This window comes from Panthera onca, chromosome D3 (assembly GCF_046562875.1).
Source record: "Panthera onca isolate mPanOnc1 chromosome D3, mPanOnc1 haplotype 2, whole genome shotgun sequence".
Taxonomy (NCBI): Eukaryota; Metazoa; Chordata; class Mammalia; order Carnivora; family Felidae; genus Panthera; species Panthera onca.
The window spans coordinates 50279795-50297719 of NC_138350.1; the positions used below are offsets into that span (position 1 = coordinate 50279795).

The 17925-nt window shown below is 35.2% G+C and overlaps 1 long non-coding RNA gene across 1 annotated transcript in view; it reads right to left on the reverse strand.

The window, feature by feature from the left end:
• Positions 1-17925, reverse strand: part of LOC132665883 (uncharacterized) — a 91950-nt gene that overhangs the window by 48045 nt on the left and 25980 nt on the right. Inside the window, exon 3 of the long non-coding RNA XR_013551456.2 lies at positions 16253-16353. This is a non-coding gene — a long non-coding RNA (uncharacterized LOC132665883). The remainder of the gene's footprint in view (positions 1-16252; positions 16354-17925) is intronic.

A 17925-nucleotide genomic window follows, 5' to 3' on the forward strand; every position in this document is an offset into this window, starting at 1 on the left:
AACAAACAACACACAACCAAAAACCTGTCAATGTTGGCAGATCATGTCAATGTGAATTAAAAATAATGTCATAGAATACACAGATAAATTATCAGAATGTATAGCAAGGAATCAGAGTGTTGAATACAGATTTAATAACTAGAAATCAAAATCATTACATACAAATTTACCTGAAGTTAAAAAATAGTAAGAAAATTTAAATCCCATTTCAAATGAAAAAAAAATACAAGCTATCTAGGAATTTATTGTACAAAAGCCAGACAAAAATTTATTGTATAAAAGTTGTATAATTCTTTTGAAAATAAAAAACAATTTAATTGAGAAAAAATTTAAATGTAATAAATCAGGAATATACCAGATTCATAGCTTAAAATACTCAATAATCCAAAAATATAAATTCTCTCAAAATTGATCTATAGATGCAATGCAGTTCTAATCAAAATCCAATATGTGTGCATTTAACTTGATAATTTTATTTATTTTTTTAATTTCTAAATGTTTATTTAATTTTGAGAGAGAGAGAGAGACAGACAGAGAGAGACAAAGCATGTGTACAAGCAGGGGAGGGGCTGAGAGACAGAGAATTCAAACAGGCTCCATGCTGTCAAGTGCAGACCCCGATGCAGGGCTCAATTTCACAAACTATGTGATCATGACTTGATCCAAAGTCAAGAGTTGGACATTTAACCAACTGAGTTACCCAGGCACTCCTAAATTGATAATTTTAATGCAAAGTTTATATGAAATGGAAAGAAAGTAGAGTATACGGGATGATTTTAAAGAACATAATGGTGAAACTTGTCTTTCAAAGGTATCATGACTTATGATAAAATCATCATGATCAAAAGAGTGTGGTATTTATGTAAAGATAGACAAAGCAGAAAACAGACATCAAAGATAATTGTGTGTGCATGCACGCACACACACACAACCTTATGTAAGTGGATCAAATGGAAAGAGTTACTTTTGCCATGTTCTGGAATGAGTGATTACATCAATGTAAGGGGAGGATTTAATTTCTTTTTACCATGACAAATATAAGTTCCAGGTAGACTGAAAACCTAAATATGAAAGAACAACCTATATACAACCTATAGGAGAATATTTTCACTCACAACCTTCAAAAAGAAATGGATGTATTAACTGGGCAACAAAACAAAACAAAAATTCATGAGGAAAAGAATTACTGAAATCAAGTTAAAACAATTCCCCCCAAAAATAATTTCTATATATCAAAGCATACAACAAAAGCAGTGTAAAGTCATACCATATTCGCGACACATACAAAACATTTTCAGAATATATGAACTTCAGTGAATCTGTATAAGAAAAAGGCAAAAATCTAATAGTATTGGGAAGAGTTTTGTCCAGACACTTCACAGAAGAGAAGGTCCAGTTGGGCCACAAGCAGATGAAGTATTAATCAAAGACATGAAAATATAATTATTTTCTTACACATATTTTCTTCATTAGAAAGACTGTGAGTGACACACTTTCTAAGTCCGTAGAAACTTGAAATTGTCCCATGTCTTCTAGCATTTACTTTTGTAGATAATTAGTCTTGAAGTATTTTCTCTTCAAAAACAACCTAATTTTTTTGTCTGGAAGATTGTACACTAATTTTTCTCACCCTTTAATTTGAAATGTTACAAGGCTATGACTTATTTTCCAGGTACTTAGTGAGGTGTTTCTACATATAAATTTGAGTCTCTTATACTGGGAATTTTTTAAAACATATTTTTCTTTATTTCTTCTGGTTTTTTTTTCGTATTTACCCCATATGGACTCTTATATATAAGATTTCCCGAATTAGCTCTCCCCATCTCTTTTATTTAATTCCTAACTTCCATCTGTTCGCCTTTAATTATTCTTCTAAGTTCAGAGAATTTCCTGGGATTCTCTTTTGATGTAATAATTTTCTATTCTGGCTAATTCAATCTATTATTCACTTCTTTAAAAACAAAATAACAGCCTTGCAATATGATTTGCATCTCCAAGAACTCCCTCGTTTTGTTATTGCCCCATTTTTATAAGAGCCAGTTCTAGATTTACAGATGCAACATGCTTTCTAATTTTTCCCAAAAGAATTCTTTTCTTTTTCTTATAATGACTGTTTTTATAAAGCATTATTTGCTCTCAATTCTCATTTTATCCTATTCTTTCCCATGCTGAGTGTTTTTATATTACTGATTTTTTCCCCTTTTCTTCCTTGCCCTTATATGGAAAGGTCTGCATATGTTGGCACTGTGAGAGAGTTGAGTCCTTATTCAACATTGTTATTACTGATCAATTCCTTAGTTTTGGATATAAATCTAATTATTTGGATACATTGTAAAATTTCTTTTTTATGTTAAGTATTAAATTTTCTGGAGAGTGTTTGGCTTTGGGCAGAGAGAGAGAGTTTTGGAACAGAGAGTTTATTCCTGTTTTAGAAACTGTCTTCTTACGTATGCGTTGGCAGTCCAAAGACAGATAAAGCGCAGAGTCCCCCTCTCTACCTGGCCACCTGGCTTATGTGAGTTTTCTCGTTTTCCCCATTCTACCCAACAAACCGCCTCCATAAATTCATTCCCTGATCCATGCAGATTAAGGATGAATTGTGGGCTCAAGCAGGGTCACAATGTATCCTTATGCCTTGATATCCTGTTTTTATATCCTTCGGATATATACCCAAAAGTGGGATTGCTGAATCAATCATATGGTGGTTTTATTTTTGATTTTTTGATGAACCTCCGTACTATTTTCCATAGGGAAGTCTAAGTTACATTCACAACAACAGTGCACAATGGTTCCCTTTTCTCCGTATCCTCTCCTATACTTGTTATCCTTTGTCTTCTTAATGATGGGCATTCTAGCAGGTATGAGGTGATATCACATTGTGGCTTTGATTTGCATTTCCCCGATGATTAGTGATTTTGAGCACCTTTTAATGTACATGTCACCATTTGGAAGTATTCTTTTGGAAAAATTTGTATTCAGATTCTCTGCCCATTTTTTTTTTGAATCAAATTATTTGCAGTTTTGCTATTGAGTTGTATGAGGTTTATATATATTATATATATATATATATATATATATATATATATATATATATATATATATTTTGGATATTAAAACCCCTTATCGGATATGTGATTTGTAAATATTTTTTCCCATTCTATACACTGACTCTTCTTTTTGTTGATTGTGACTTTTACTATGTAGAAGCTTTTTTGTATGATGTAGTGCCATTTACTAATTTTTGCTTTTGCTGCTTGTGCTTTTAGTGTCATATCCAAAAGGTTGTTGCCAAGATCAATGTCAAGGAACTTATTTCCTATGTTTTCTTCTAGAATTTCAGTTTCAGATCTTATGTTTAAGTCTTTAATCCACTTCAAGTTAATTTTTGTAAGTGGGGTAAGGTATGGGTCCAACTTCATTCCTCTGCCTGTGATTGTCTAGTTTTCCCAACACAATTTATTGGAGAGAACTATCCTTTCCCCACTGAAGATTTTTGGTCCCTTTGTCAAATTTTAATTAACTGTATATGCAAGCATTTGTTTCTGAGCTATTGGTTCTATTTCATTGGTCTGTGTGTCTATTTTAATGTAAATATTATACTCTTTTCATTACTATAGCTAGCGTGATGCCTCCAGTTTTCTTATTTTTCTCAGAATTGCTTTAGCTATTATGGGTCTTTGTGATTCCACACAAATTTTAAGATTCTGTTTTCTATTACAGTGAAAAAAATGCCATTATCTTCTCAGCTTTTGTTTAGGAAATTCTTTATCTCTTTTTCATTTCTGAAGGACAGCTTTGTTGGATAAAGTATTCTTGGTCAGCTATTTCTTTTCTCTTTAATCACTGAATGTATTGCCCTACCCTCCCGACTTATAAGATTTCTGCTGAGAAATCTTCTGATAGCCTTATGGGTGTTCTTTTGTAAGTTACAAGCTTTTCTTCTCTTGATTCTCTTCAGATTCTTTCTTTGCCTTTAACTTTTGACAGTTGCATTATAACATGTCTTGGAGAGAATCTTTTTAATTAATTTTACTTGATTACCTGTGAGTTTCATGAATTTGGATATCCAAACATTTCCTAATATTTGAGTGTTTTCAGCCATTTTATCCTTAAAAAAAGAAGGAGATAGGAACAGAAAAAAAAATTTAAGACACAATGGCTGAAAACTACTCAAATATAGGGAAAGATTTATTTATTTATTTATTTATTTATTTATTTATTTATTTATGAGGTAAATACCTCACAAATAATTCAAAATAACTGTTTTAAGGAAATCAGTGAGCTACAAGAAAATACAGAAAGGCAATTCAATAAAATCAGGAAAATGATGTATGAACAAAATGAGAAATTTAACAGATAAAAATCATGAAAAAGAATCAAAGAGAAACTGTAGAGCCAAAGAAGATAATGAATTACATTGAAAAAACAAAAAACATAAAACAGAGCATCAATAAATCAAAAAGAAGAAAGAATCTGTGAGATAGAAGACAGGAACTTTGAAATTATTCAGTCAGAGGAAAACAAAGAAAAAAGAATGAAGAGAGTGAATAACACTAGCATAATCTAGGAAATACCATCAAGGGACAACTTTGTGGATTATTGGAGCTCCAGAAGGACTCCTATGATATCTATATGAATTATTTGTGTTAAGATAATTCTAAACTTCTTTTGATGTTTACCTTATGAATTTTCTTTTTTTAACTCTTAATTGCATTATATTTTTTCAAGTCAGGAAGTATTTTTTATTTTCCCTAAAGATATATGTGTAAATATTTTTATTTACTTCATATATGAAGGATTATTCAAATCGCTATAGAATTCTGTTGCAGAAGATAAGGTTTACTTACTTTTATTTATTTTTTATTTTATTTTGTTTTCTAAGTTTTCAAAGTCTATTTCCTGCTTGGGGTTTGGTAGGGTTTATACTTTATTATGTAATTCAAAACCCGTGTTAGTTATTTCTCGGTGGGAAATTTTTGTATAACTGGTGTTCAATAAATATATTTAATAGTTACTCTCAAGATCCACTTTTAAGTCAGAAAATATTTTTCTGTTGCAATTTTATAATTTCTTACATTCTGCTACCTTTGCATATTTTATCTGAATTTTTAATTATTTGTACATGTAATGTTTTTTCTTTGTGTTCTATGTAAAGCATCATCTTTCCTATTTTTTTTTTTTTTTTTTTACTTCTAGATACGTTTTACATTCTGAAAGAGTTCCTCCACCTCCTTCAAGAGCTTAAAAGGGAAATGTATTTTCCATTTCCTATTCACTTTCCTTTAGGATGCCACATAAAACATACCAGAAAGATTGGTGGTTGCCTGGAGACATGGCAGCTACAGAGATGGGAGGAATGGATTATAACAAATACAAAGAACTTTGGGGGATAATGGATAGTTTCATCAAATTGATTATGTCAATCATTTTATGGTTCTATACATACGTACATTTTATTGGGTCAACTATACCTCAATAAAGATGTCAAGGATAAGGAAAGGGCTTGATTATTGAATAGAATATATAAGTAAGGCTTATGCTATCTCTTTATTGAAGATTTGCAATGAACATTACTATAGTCAGTGTTTGAAATACCCTGCCTCTAAAAGTCTGTTTTACTTTGTTTGAACTAACATTTTTCAAATGCATTTTGTTTTATTTTATTTTATTTTTATTATTTATTTATTTATTTATTTGGAGAGAGAGAGAAAGAGTACATATGAGCCAGGGAAGGGCAGAGAGGGAGAGAGATAAGCCCAAGCAGGGTCCCCACTGTGTAGAGCCCCACACAAGGCTTGAACTCACAAACTGAAAGATTATGACCTGAGCCAAAACCAAGAGTCAGACTCTTAACCACCTGAGCCACCAGCAGCCCTCAAATTTATTTTATATTGGGATCAATTTTCCTTTTCACACATTGCCTCTAACTTGCTCAAGTACTACTAGCATTCCACGGATCTCAGTTTGAGATCTGGTTTGAGCTGTAAGCAATGGAACTAAGTCTGATTGTGAATTTGTTATGGAAAATATTGCCAGGATTATCAAATATAGCACTAGAGAGAATAAAGCTCTAATCTTATACTAGGGGTGGCTTCTGGAGTCCTTAATTGGATATATACTCGGGTAATGTTAGCAAATTATCCAAGTAGGTATTAACAACAAAGTTACATCACAGGATGACAATTAAGGTCTGGAAGGTAAGCAACCAAGAAACATCCATAGGAAGTAGAAAGAAATGGTAAAGTGTAAAGAAAAAAAAAAAAAAAGAAAACATAGGCAGGTCAATAGGTCTAAGGCTCTGAGATATTTTTGTAAGGGATCAATTCCGGGCTTAACCAGAATGAGACCAACGGGTAGAGTTAGGAAAGTGATTGTATTTGAGAGAAGACTTAAGTGAAAATTTGAGCATATTCTGAAAGACTGCATATTTTCAAAAAGATCTGCATAGGTATTTCTAGAATTTACAATTGTGTGATGACACAATTTTCTTGATAAATGCTATTTATACTATGGACAAGTCTTTATTTGTGTATATTGATTTCTAAAATTACTAAAAATGGTACCATCAAAAGTTAAACCAACAGTCTTCTATCAAGCTTTGATGAGACATCTCTGAAGACTTTAAGTTCATTCAGTGTTAAATAAAAAGACAGGTTGCAGACAAAATTGCAAACATTATCTGACGCTTCTGACTACCTCCCTTTCAAAATGTGTTCCTGTACTCAATTGTGATTACTCCGGGATAGATAAATGATGAGCCTGACAAACAATAAAATATTAAGGTATTTTTGGTTTTACTTGGCAAAATGTGATTTTACCAAATCTGTCTTTAATATATTTTTTAAAAATTTATTTATATATTTTTAGAGAGATAAAGACAGCACGAGTCGGGGAGGGGCAGAGAGAGATGGAGACAGAGAATCCCAAGCAGGTTCTGCACTGTCAGCACAGAGCCTGATGTTGGGCTGGAACTCACAATACCATGAGATTATGACCTGAGCTGAAACTGAGAGTAGAATGTTTACCCGATTGAGCCACCCAGGCACTCCTAAATCTGTCTTTACTATTAAACTGCAGAAGCAAATAAGGGAAAATTGGTATCTGGTAAAACAACTCTGGAGTTGGGTAGGTTGGGTAGAATAACATACCTTCCTATTTTAACTTCACTGATAAATCTTTGCTCTTCAATATAGGATCAGAGACACTTTCTGACTAAGACTTCCTTGTTTACAGCAAAACACCAAAATGTTGATAGGCTTGTCTTTTTATTCATTGTTTTTCTACTAGAGGGATCATAAACATTGTGTCTTAGCCTGGGTTTCCTAGACTCACAGGCCTAGATAAGGAATCAGTTACAAGCTATTATTATTTTTTTTAATGTTTATTTATTTTTGAGAGACAGAGAGACAGAGTGTAAGCCGGGGATGGGCAGAGAGAGAGAGGAGGGGGGGGGACGGGCAGAGAGAGAGAGGGAGACACAGAATCTGAAGCAGGCTCCAGGCTCTGGGCTATCAGCACAGAGCCTGATGTGGGACTTGAACACACAAACTGTGAAATCATGACCTGAGTTGAAGTCAGACGCTTAACTAACTAAGCCACCCAGGCTCCCGAACAAGCTATTTGTTAAGGCAGTACTCCCAGGAGAAACCCACATGGGATTGGGGAAAGCAAGATGCAAGATGGGAAGAAGCCAAAAGTGAGGTTGCAGGCAAAGTACTAGTCTCAGCCTGATTCTTCAGGGAAGCTCTGGAATGTAGATTAGACCTCAGAATTTGTCCCAAGTTCATTAGAGGGAGCTGGGCTTTGTAACTGCATACCAGCTATCTTTGGTTAAGAGCTATCCTGGATGCACTTAAATTCCCAGGTACCTGTGTCTCCCCTCACTTGTGAGCAGAGCAGCTTTAATAGCTCAAGGACATTCCTCCAAACAAAAATTGAGGATGTAGGATGAAGGAAGCAAAGCACACAGAAGCTGAGAGAATGGGGGATCCTGCCCGAGTAGATGGTGTCTACTACACGTGTTTTTGGCGAACTATGTGAGGTCGGTCATGATGCAGTGAAGTACCAGGGGCATTTCCTGCTAGTACTGTTTGAAAATGAAATTTAAAATGCATTCATTAGTTTTGGTGACAAGTATACACTATCCATTTATAAGTCGTACATCTTTACATTTTTCTGTGTGTTCCTGAGAAGAAAGAGAAAGAGAAAAATGACAGAAAAATTGATTTTTCCACTGCAAACAAGGAGATTCTTTCTTAAGAGCAGTGTGTTTTATAAAATGCCAAAACTCTGCAATTTATGAATATTTTCTTACTGGCTTATTATAAGCAATGGTTGGGCTGATAACTTGTTACTATTATAATTAACTTCCACTTTCCTTATAAATAGAGATCAGAGGTTACATAATTGAGAACTGTTTGCAATTGGTTGTCAGGCTTCCTATTGGGAGGATGCAATAGAAGAATTTTTTTTTTTTTTTTAATCCTGTACTCTTTAAAGCAGAATTTTTTAGATCCAACCCCACTGCCTCCTACATCAAAATTGTTTGGGGAGTTTTTGAAACCTTCATGAGTCTTATTCTAGAATATTAATTCAAATTTCTGATGGTCTGATCCTCAACATGCCTTGTTCAAAAGATCCCCCAGTGATCCCTATATACACTTACAGGTGAAAACCTGTGTGGTAAATGGTAGCTATGCTATATCCAGATGTTACTTTTTTTTAGAAATAAGAGCTACTAGGAAGAGATTTGCTGAAGGTGCAGGAGTTCAGAAGTAAAGCTCTGGTCTATTGCTTGTTATCTTCTGTTTGGTAATGGCTGCCTAGATATTTTCCCTACTTTTAGCACTGCTTCTGTTCCAATATAATTTCCATTTCTGCTGACAAATCACTCTTAAGCTCTAACTATAATCATGCTTTCCTTTCCCCCCCAAATCCCGATCCCCATGCTTACTAAATCCAGGCCAAATGCCTTAATGTGGTCCTCAAGGACCTTCAAATATAGCTCCCACAATGTATTTTCAGTCTTATCTTTCAGTGCATTCTTAGGAATCCAACCAAGTTCATCTGTTCACACCCACTTATATAGTTTACACATTTTAAAATCCAACTCTTTGCCTTTTATCTTACATATCAGTGTCTTATCATCCTATAGCTACCTCAAGGCCCAGAACCAATGTCACCTTTTGTAGCTAAAAGGGGCTGCTCTAGCCTGTGCTCTCTCCTAATAACCATTAAAAGAATTTCAGATTTTGTCAGTCATGTGTACTTTAATGGTCCTATCTTATGGCTATTTGGGCTTACCTTTATTTCCCCTGTTTATTATTGTAAGGTCCTCCTCATTGAATTGTCAACCCAATTAATTTGTCAATACAAATTTGTATCTATCAGTTTCTTGCATTTGTCTTTTTATGTAGTCATGCTCAGCAGATAGTTATACGAATAAAATAGTTGTTAGGTTATAGAGCCTACAAAGGATATCTAGGATTAGCTTACACAGCTGACAATTCATTTCAGTTTTATAAATAAGTAAGTTCACTAATCGTATGGCCCTCTATGCCCCTCCATACATAATCCAAATAAGCCATCCCTCAAACTCTTCCATATAAACATACATTCTAAGTAAATACATCCTACTTACCAGGCACAGATTATTCAGAAGAAAAATCCACTGGCCTTATTCCTATTTCTTTTCTTTTAACCTTATTGCTACTCTGAATATTAACCATATTAAAATTACATTGATTACAGTTCTGTGCTAAATGCTCTATTTCTACCTCTATAAGAATCCTGAAGACTTTAACTGTTCAACATTATTATCTTGAACAGGTTCTGTTAGCTCTTCTATTGTCCAGCCTACCTCTATAGCCTGAACCTTATCCCGTGGGTCATACTATACATACAGACCCTTAGAATAAATGGGTGACCAGAAAGGAACTCAGCTGGAAGAGGCTTGAGCTTGCTGAATAGTGAGAACAACTGTGTATTTGCATTAGGTGAAGCTTATTGATCTTTTTTCAAAAGCAATATGGAATTTTGGAAAGTATTTTAGTGTAAGGTTTGTAACAGGAGAGCAAGGATCTTAGAAGTTGACATATGCAATTAAAGACATCGTTTCTGTATCAGCTCAATGATTTATTAGCTTTGTGAACTTGCGGGAGTCAATGAACTTTCTGAATCTTAGTTTTCTCATCCAGTATTTGGGATAATGACACCTGGACTTCATGTTGTCAACACTGAACGTTTACTTAAGTGCATAGAGATTCAGGATTTAATTCTAGAATGATTCACAAATGGAAGAAAACACTAAAGTGTTTTTAAAGCGACATTTTTCTCATGTAGCATATAAACAAGTTTTTTATCAGAACCATTTTGGGGACTCCGTTAAGAAGTTTTTTTTGGACTAAACCATAAACTTCATGTTTGTCAGAAAAGTTGCAACACATATTAAAAATTATTTAATCCCAATTTTAGGAATATGCATGCATTCTACTGCTCTGATTTTGGAAGGCAATTAGGTGGGGTGTCTACGTGGCTCAGTTGGTTGAGTGTCAGCTTGAGTCAGCTCAGGTTACTATCTCTTGAGTCAGCTCAGGTTACTATCTCACAAATCATGATCTCCTGGATCATCTCAAGGGTCGTGTGTTCAAGCCCTGCCTAGAGGTCTGTGCTGATGGTGTGGAGAACTGCTTGGGATTTCTCTCTCTCCTCTCTCTGGCCCTCCCATGCTTGCACTCTTTGTCTCTCAAAAACAAAAAATAAAAATAAAACATAAAAAATTAATAGTAAATAAAAAAGGCAGATAAAAGACAAAATTTGGTACATTAATGTACATTAATCTTATATTGGCTATGTCAATTTTTATTTTATTTTTTTAAAATTTTTTAACATTTATTTATTTTTGAGACAGAGAGAGACAGAGCATGAACAGGGGAGGGTCAGAGAAAGAAGGAGACACAGAATCTGAAACAGGCTCCAGGCTCTGAGCTGTCAGCACAGAGCCTGACGCGGGGCTTGAACCCACGGACCGCGAGATCATGACCTGAGCCGAAGTCAGACGCTTAACTGACTGAGCCACCCAGGCGCCCCGGCTATGTCAATTTTTAGTTGCCCTTGTGTGAGTAGCTTTAACAGAAATATAACTCAAGTGTTCTTAGCATTTTCTTTACTTTAGAAATAGCTACTGTGAGGAGTAAAAATGTGTTTTAAAAAGTTGCCAACATTAATGAAAGCTAACAGAAAGACTTCCTGTTAATTTAAAGAAAAAAATAGTGAGATTCTTCTAAGGAAGTAAAAATACAAAGTTAATATTATCAGTTTAGTTGAGTTAAATTATTAGAAATATAATAAATGAGCAAACGGTATACTTTCCACTGTGTATATGAATTCTTCTACCAATTCTGAGTGTATACTATGCTTTCCATACCTCAGCTTCTTTTGGAAGGTCACCTACAATCTTTTAAAAAAGATTTAATGTTTATTTATTTTTGAGAGTGAGACAGAGAGACAGAGCACAAGCGGGGAAGAGACAGAGAGGGAGACACAGAATCTGAAGCAGGCTCCAGGCTCTGAGCTGTCAGCACAGAGCCTGACACGAGGCTCGAACTCACAGACTGTGAGATCATAACCTGAGCTGAAGTTAGATGCTTAACCAACTGAGCCACCCAGGCACCCCAGAAAGTCACCTATATTTTCAGTGTGATTTATATGCATACCCCTTCTGGAAAGACCCAGAACTCTGAAAGCACTTCCATCACAATCCACTTCATATTGCCTCCTTCAACTTTATATCTCCAACACAAGACATTATTGGCTAGAAGTAGATGCTGAATACATAATAAATACATTTATTGATGATTCATCAATAAAATAAATGTATTTTGAAGAAAAAGTACTATGACCTTTTGACCTGTTAATTTTTCCATGTTTAGAAATATGATTTAGAGGTGCCTGGTTGGCTCAGCTAGTTAAGAAATCAACTTGGCTCAGGTCATGCTCTCACAGTCTGTGAATTCGAACCCCACATTGGGCTCTGTGCTGTCAACTCAGAGCCTAGAGCCTGCTTCAGATTCTCTGTCTCCCTCTCTCTCTGCCCCTCCCCAATCTGTCTCTCTGTCTCTCCCTCAAAAATAAATACACATTTAAAAAATAGAAATATGATTTAAAAAGCTACTGGAAAGCATCTAGTATGGTAAATCACAGAGCTGTGTCCTCTTGGGGTACAGAGGTGCAAAAGAAATGGTCTCTGCTTTCCAGTTTTTAATCTAATAGGACAACAGAGACATTGTGAACACATAGCTATGGTGTAAGACATTACATACTGTGTGGTGTGTGTGTCCCTCCTTCCCTCTTTCCTTCCTTCTTTCCTTCCTTCCTTCCTTCCTTCCTTCCTTCCTTCCTTCCTTCCTTCCTTATGCAGAGCATCACAATCAATGAGAGAAAATTTGAAGAAAGAAAAATCACTCTACTCATTGAGATAATCAAAGGGTGTCATTTAAGCATAAAGATTGCTCCAATAGAGGTAGGAGTGGAAAGAAGTAAGGGTTGGCATGAACAAAGCATTGTAGACAAAATAGGGGACACATGCTTCTGAAACAGTGAACAGCACAGTTTGATTGGAACTGATGTGTCAGAAAGATAACTGCTGTTAGGAAAACTGAGGAAAGAGCAATCCCATTTTTGAGAGCCTTAAGATTATAAGGTTAAATCTCCCTTCTGAATGCCTTACCCATGGATCCAACTAACTTCTAGAAATCTTTATAGGATGTTTCACTTCAAATTCATCATGCTCAAAAGACAAAGGAAGCTGATGACAATTTTTGAGGAGGTAATTACCTGGTGACTGATTCACTATGAGAGAAAGGAAGAATGTGGTAACTTTATTGTTAGAAAGTAGTATTTGAAATTGAGAAGTCCCATGTGGGGTCTAAAATAAGGAAATATGAGGACAGCATGAGAAAGATTAGTATCCTCAGGAGACATCCAAGCACAGCAACAGAGCATGATGGATGAGCTCAGAAAGAGTTTGAAAAAGGTTTAATTGAAGGCAGTAGGGATGAGAGGTTTGTGGCCAGAGATCCAACTGGTTAATAGAGATATAAAGAAGGGTGTTTTTCAGATGGGAGAGAAAGGTGCCTGGATGACGTAGTGAAGTGTTGTGTGGTGGGGGTAAGAAGGTGAAAGCACAGGTTCAGTGAGGGGATGCAAAATGTAAACATCCAAGTATAGTGAAGCACAGCATAGATCATTACTTAGTGTGTCATTTTGAATAGGAAAAATGTAATTGCTTTAATGATTAGTGATAGAAAGGGAAAACAGAGTATAATCACTATGTTGCATTATTTAAAACTTTTTTGTAGCACAAAAGTGACTTTAAAATTATACTTATGGAGAACTAAATAAACATTCCTCCAAAAGGATATCAAAATGTCCAATAGACACATTAAAAGATACTCGACATTACAAATCATCAAGGAAATGCAAATCAAAACCACAATGAGCTATCATGTCACACCTGTTAGAATGGTTATCATCAAGAAGACAGGAGACCTGTTGGTGTCGGTGAGGATGTTGTGAAAAGGAACAGTTACACATTGTTGGTGGGAATGTAAATTGGTCCAACCACTATTGAAAACAACAGGGAGTTTCCTCAAAAAATTAAAAATAGATTTAGAATACAATCCAGCAATTCCACTTCTGGGTGTACCCAAAGAAAATGAACATGGGATTTTATGAGATATATGCACTCTCGTGTTTATTGCAGCGTTATTCACAAGTGAAAATGTGGAAACAACCCAAATGCCCATCAACGGATGAATGGATAAAAAATATGTGGTACATTTACACAATGTATTCCATTCCATTCAGCCATAAGAAGGAAAGATAACCTTCCATTTGTGACAACATGGATGGACCTTAATTAAGCACATTGTGCTAAGCAAGGTAAGCAGAGAAAGGTAAGTACTGTGTAATTATCACTTATATGTGGAATCTTAAAAGTTAAACCTTTATAAAGGATAGTAAAATGGTTGTTACCAGGGGCTGGGAGGGGAGGAGAAGAGTGATGGTTTTAAGGGTACAAATCTGTAATGAGTAGTAAATAAGCCACAGACATCTAATGCACAATATAATGAATATAAGTAATAATATTGTACTACAATTATGCAATATGATAAATATCTCTACATAAGCTATCATTACAATATATAAATGTATTGAAGGAATGCCATCCTGTACACCTTAAACTTATACAATGTTCCATGTCAACGTTATTCAATTAAAAATGGTCCTATGGAAAAATGTATAGAAAAATAAGGAAAGGAATATGAATGAGGTAAACTACACACCAGCAAAGGTTGGGCTCCTTCTAGTAATTGTAATTGTTTAAATTCAGTATTTGCTTCACCAAGGTGAAGCTTATAGTAGTTTTTAACTTATTTTCTTGAAAATGAGGACACATCTTGAAAAGAACTGCAATCCTTCAAATCATACTTGCTATTTAAATTTTACATGACCTCTCCACAGAGCAGTAGTGAGAAATTAAATATACATTTTTCTCACAACTGCACATGTAAATACATACATTTAATACATTAAATAGAAGTAGAAGCATAGTCTTATGAATAATCTGAAACAAACCAATATTGATAACATTCTCATAAATCATTCTTTTGTTCATTAATTAATTATCTGTGAGTTATCATTAGTCACATAAAATTTCTTTTGCCCTTCAGCATAAGATAGAAATATTTCTTTTTTTTAAATTTTTTTTTAATTTTTTTTTTTAACATTTATTTATTTTTGAGACAGAGGGAGACAGATCATGAATGGGGGAGGGTCAGAGAGAGGGAGACACAGAATCTGAAACAGGCTCCAGGCTCTGAGCTGTCAGCACAGAGCCCGACGCGGGGCTCGAACTCACGGACCGTAAGATCGTGACCTGAGCCGAAGTCGGCCGCTTAACCGACTGAGCCACCCAGGTGCCCCAAGATAGAAATATTTCTATTGTGCCAAAATGCCTGTTACATACAGTGAAACTTCCAAAAAGTCGAGAAGCCCATAATTTATAGAATGAACTTTATGATGTGCCTGAATTACTGTGCCTGAAAGACCTCCACATTCCTCTCATATTGCCTTATGCCTACAACATTTTGTGGGACTCCACTCTTAGACTCTTTCTTAAGGCATCCTTAATTCCCTTTTAGATTCATATTTTCAATTTATTTACCATTACCACCATAATCCATATTTTCCTGCCCTGGGTCCAATAACTTAGAGTAGCCTTTTGTTTTGCAAGATGACAATTATACAGCATTCTTTCTCCCATGTCTTCCATGGAACAATTATTTATTAGTTTTCTCCTACATTCCTTATATTCTCCTTGTCCTATAAATATCTATTAAACAGTGATATTTGCTAGATTTTGTATTTGTGGCTTCTCATGCCATAGTTTTCTTGGCTGACCATTTCATTTCTATGCTTCTGCTCCCACCTCTGTTCTTATGGCCCTCAATTTTATAGAGCTCTCTCCTGAGCTCTAACATATATTGCAAACCACTTACTAATCATCTTTTTTAGATATCTATAAGGCCCTTCTAATTTAACATGCCCATCATTGAACCAAGTGTGTTTCTTCACACCTTTCCTCTTCCTCTCCTTTACTGACTGATCCTTCCCTTTTTTCTCTGTTTACTTCCACAGATATGGAATGCCAGGGGATATGATAAGAAATAAGTTAAACGTAGTTCATGCCTCATCGGGGTAACAGTCAAAGGGAATAAAATGATTCTTTGATAAATATGGTGGTCTGATGATAAAGAAAATTGACATAATGTGAACGTGAAAAGATAAGCTGTTGTAATAACAGTGTTGATGATATTCTCTATCAATTTGGCAGTAGCTTGTGGTTACTGACCTTTTGAATGTTAAAATGCCTTCATAACCATGGGGCGCCTGGGTGGCGCAGTCGGTTGGGCGTCCGACTTCAGCCAGGTCACGATCTCGCGGTCCGTGAGTTCGAGCCCCGCGTCAGGCTCTGGGCTGATGGCTCAGAGCCTGGAGCCTGTTTCCGATTCTGTGTCTCCCTCTCTCTCTGCCCCTCCCCCGTTCATGCTCTGTCTCTCTCTGTCCCAAAAATAAATAAATAAACGTTGAAAAAAAAAAATTTAAAAAAAAAAAAATGCCTTCATAACCAAATCTCTTTCCCAGTAGAATACTGATAGCGCCTCCCTTCACCCCACCCCTGCCTTCTTACCTCTAAGTATTGGACAGAGATGTCAACAGAAAATTGTATTAGATGTCCTCCTTCTGCGTTCTACAAAATTATGAAGGACATGCAGTTGGTCCAAAAGGTCTCTAAAGTAAAAAACAAAACAAAACCAATTAAAAGTACAAAGTTAGAGTGAGCAGGGAAATCCACCTCTTGCGAAAATTTTCTACTAAAGCTCTACATTAGCATTGGTTAAATGAGAATTACTGGTTGTTTATGTACCTGATTGAAATGTTTGCCAGTTGATGCTTTTGTAGAGCAAACGTAGGCAACCACTGTACTGCCACATTTAATTAATTTTTTTAATTGGGACACATTTTTGAAACACTAAACTTTGAAAGTATCCCATTTGTTTTCTACCACACCATTAGCCCTTAGGCTTTATTCAAAGATGAGGAAATAGCTTTAAACCTTTAAGGGTAGGTCAGTCCTCATTCCTCCTCATTTGTCAAGGGACTTGTGTTGATTAGAATATGTGGACTGTGATAAACTGAGAATAGCTTAAGGGCAAAAACCTTCTGGAACATGCTGGTTGCCTAAGAACTAGAGATTACATCATTTTTATTCTGCGCTCTCTCTCTCTCTCTCTCTCTCTCTCTCTCTCTTTTTGCCAGGATGCTGAAGCCAAGCACTAAATGAAAGCACATTCACTATCCTTTAAATGTGCTTTAAATTAACTATGTTAGATTAGGTTTGTAATCAATTCACTTCTAAGGATTTCAATGTTAATGTGCTTTCAAACCAAGTGGGATTGTCCCTGATAGGGTAAATTTGCTATCAGTTTGATACCCCAGGCAAGTTGATGTAATAATGTATGTATCTTGAGGCATTTCACTCACTACTGCTAGAGTCCCCATCATTGGCTTAATTGGATTAATCTCAGGAAAAGCAGAGATTAAAGAAATTTGGTTTTTGTTTTAACTTTAGTTCTCTGATTAGGTAAGATTTTTCTGAGTCTGCAGGCCCATAAAAGAGCTTCATGCTTTCTGTCCAGATGTGAGATGCAATGAAAAGTTTCAGTGAGGATTTGATGGTTTGTCCCTCTTCCCCAATACAATTCATTCTTTCTTCATAGGTAACAACCATTCTGAAGCTATTGGTCTTTTCTTGTCTATGTATGTATCCATGAACAATACACAGTATGTGTTTCAAAGTTAAACAGATATCATAATGAACATAATTTTGTACAACATTGTTATTGAGATTTACATGTACTGATATAGAGATCTAGTGTGTTACTTACATTTTTGACCAAAATTTAGTTTCCCATTTTACAAATACACCATTATTCCATTATCCATTTCCCTATTTGTGAACAGTTAGGTTGTCTCCAATTCTGTGCAAACACTGTTAACATGAACAACCTTATACATGTCTCCTTGTACACATATGTAATACTTTTTGGAAAGTGTATACAGTCCTCAGAAATGAAGTTGCCATGTACATTTGTATCTTTACCTTTTTTGCTCTTTGTTTTCATGGGCTATGTTTTTGAGGCCTCCATTTTCAGAAATATCCTCCTAGTGTTTGGTTCCTTTGGCCAGATTACGTAAGTTCTTGTTATTCCTTGTTTGTTTTTAATAAAGGTCTATTTTGTTTTCATTACTCTTCCTGTTCAGGTTTTTTATTGTTGTTTGTTTTGTTTTGTTTTGACTGAT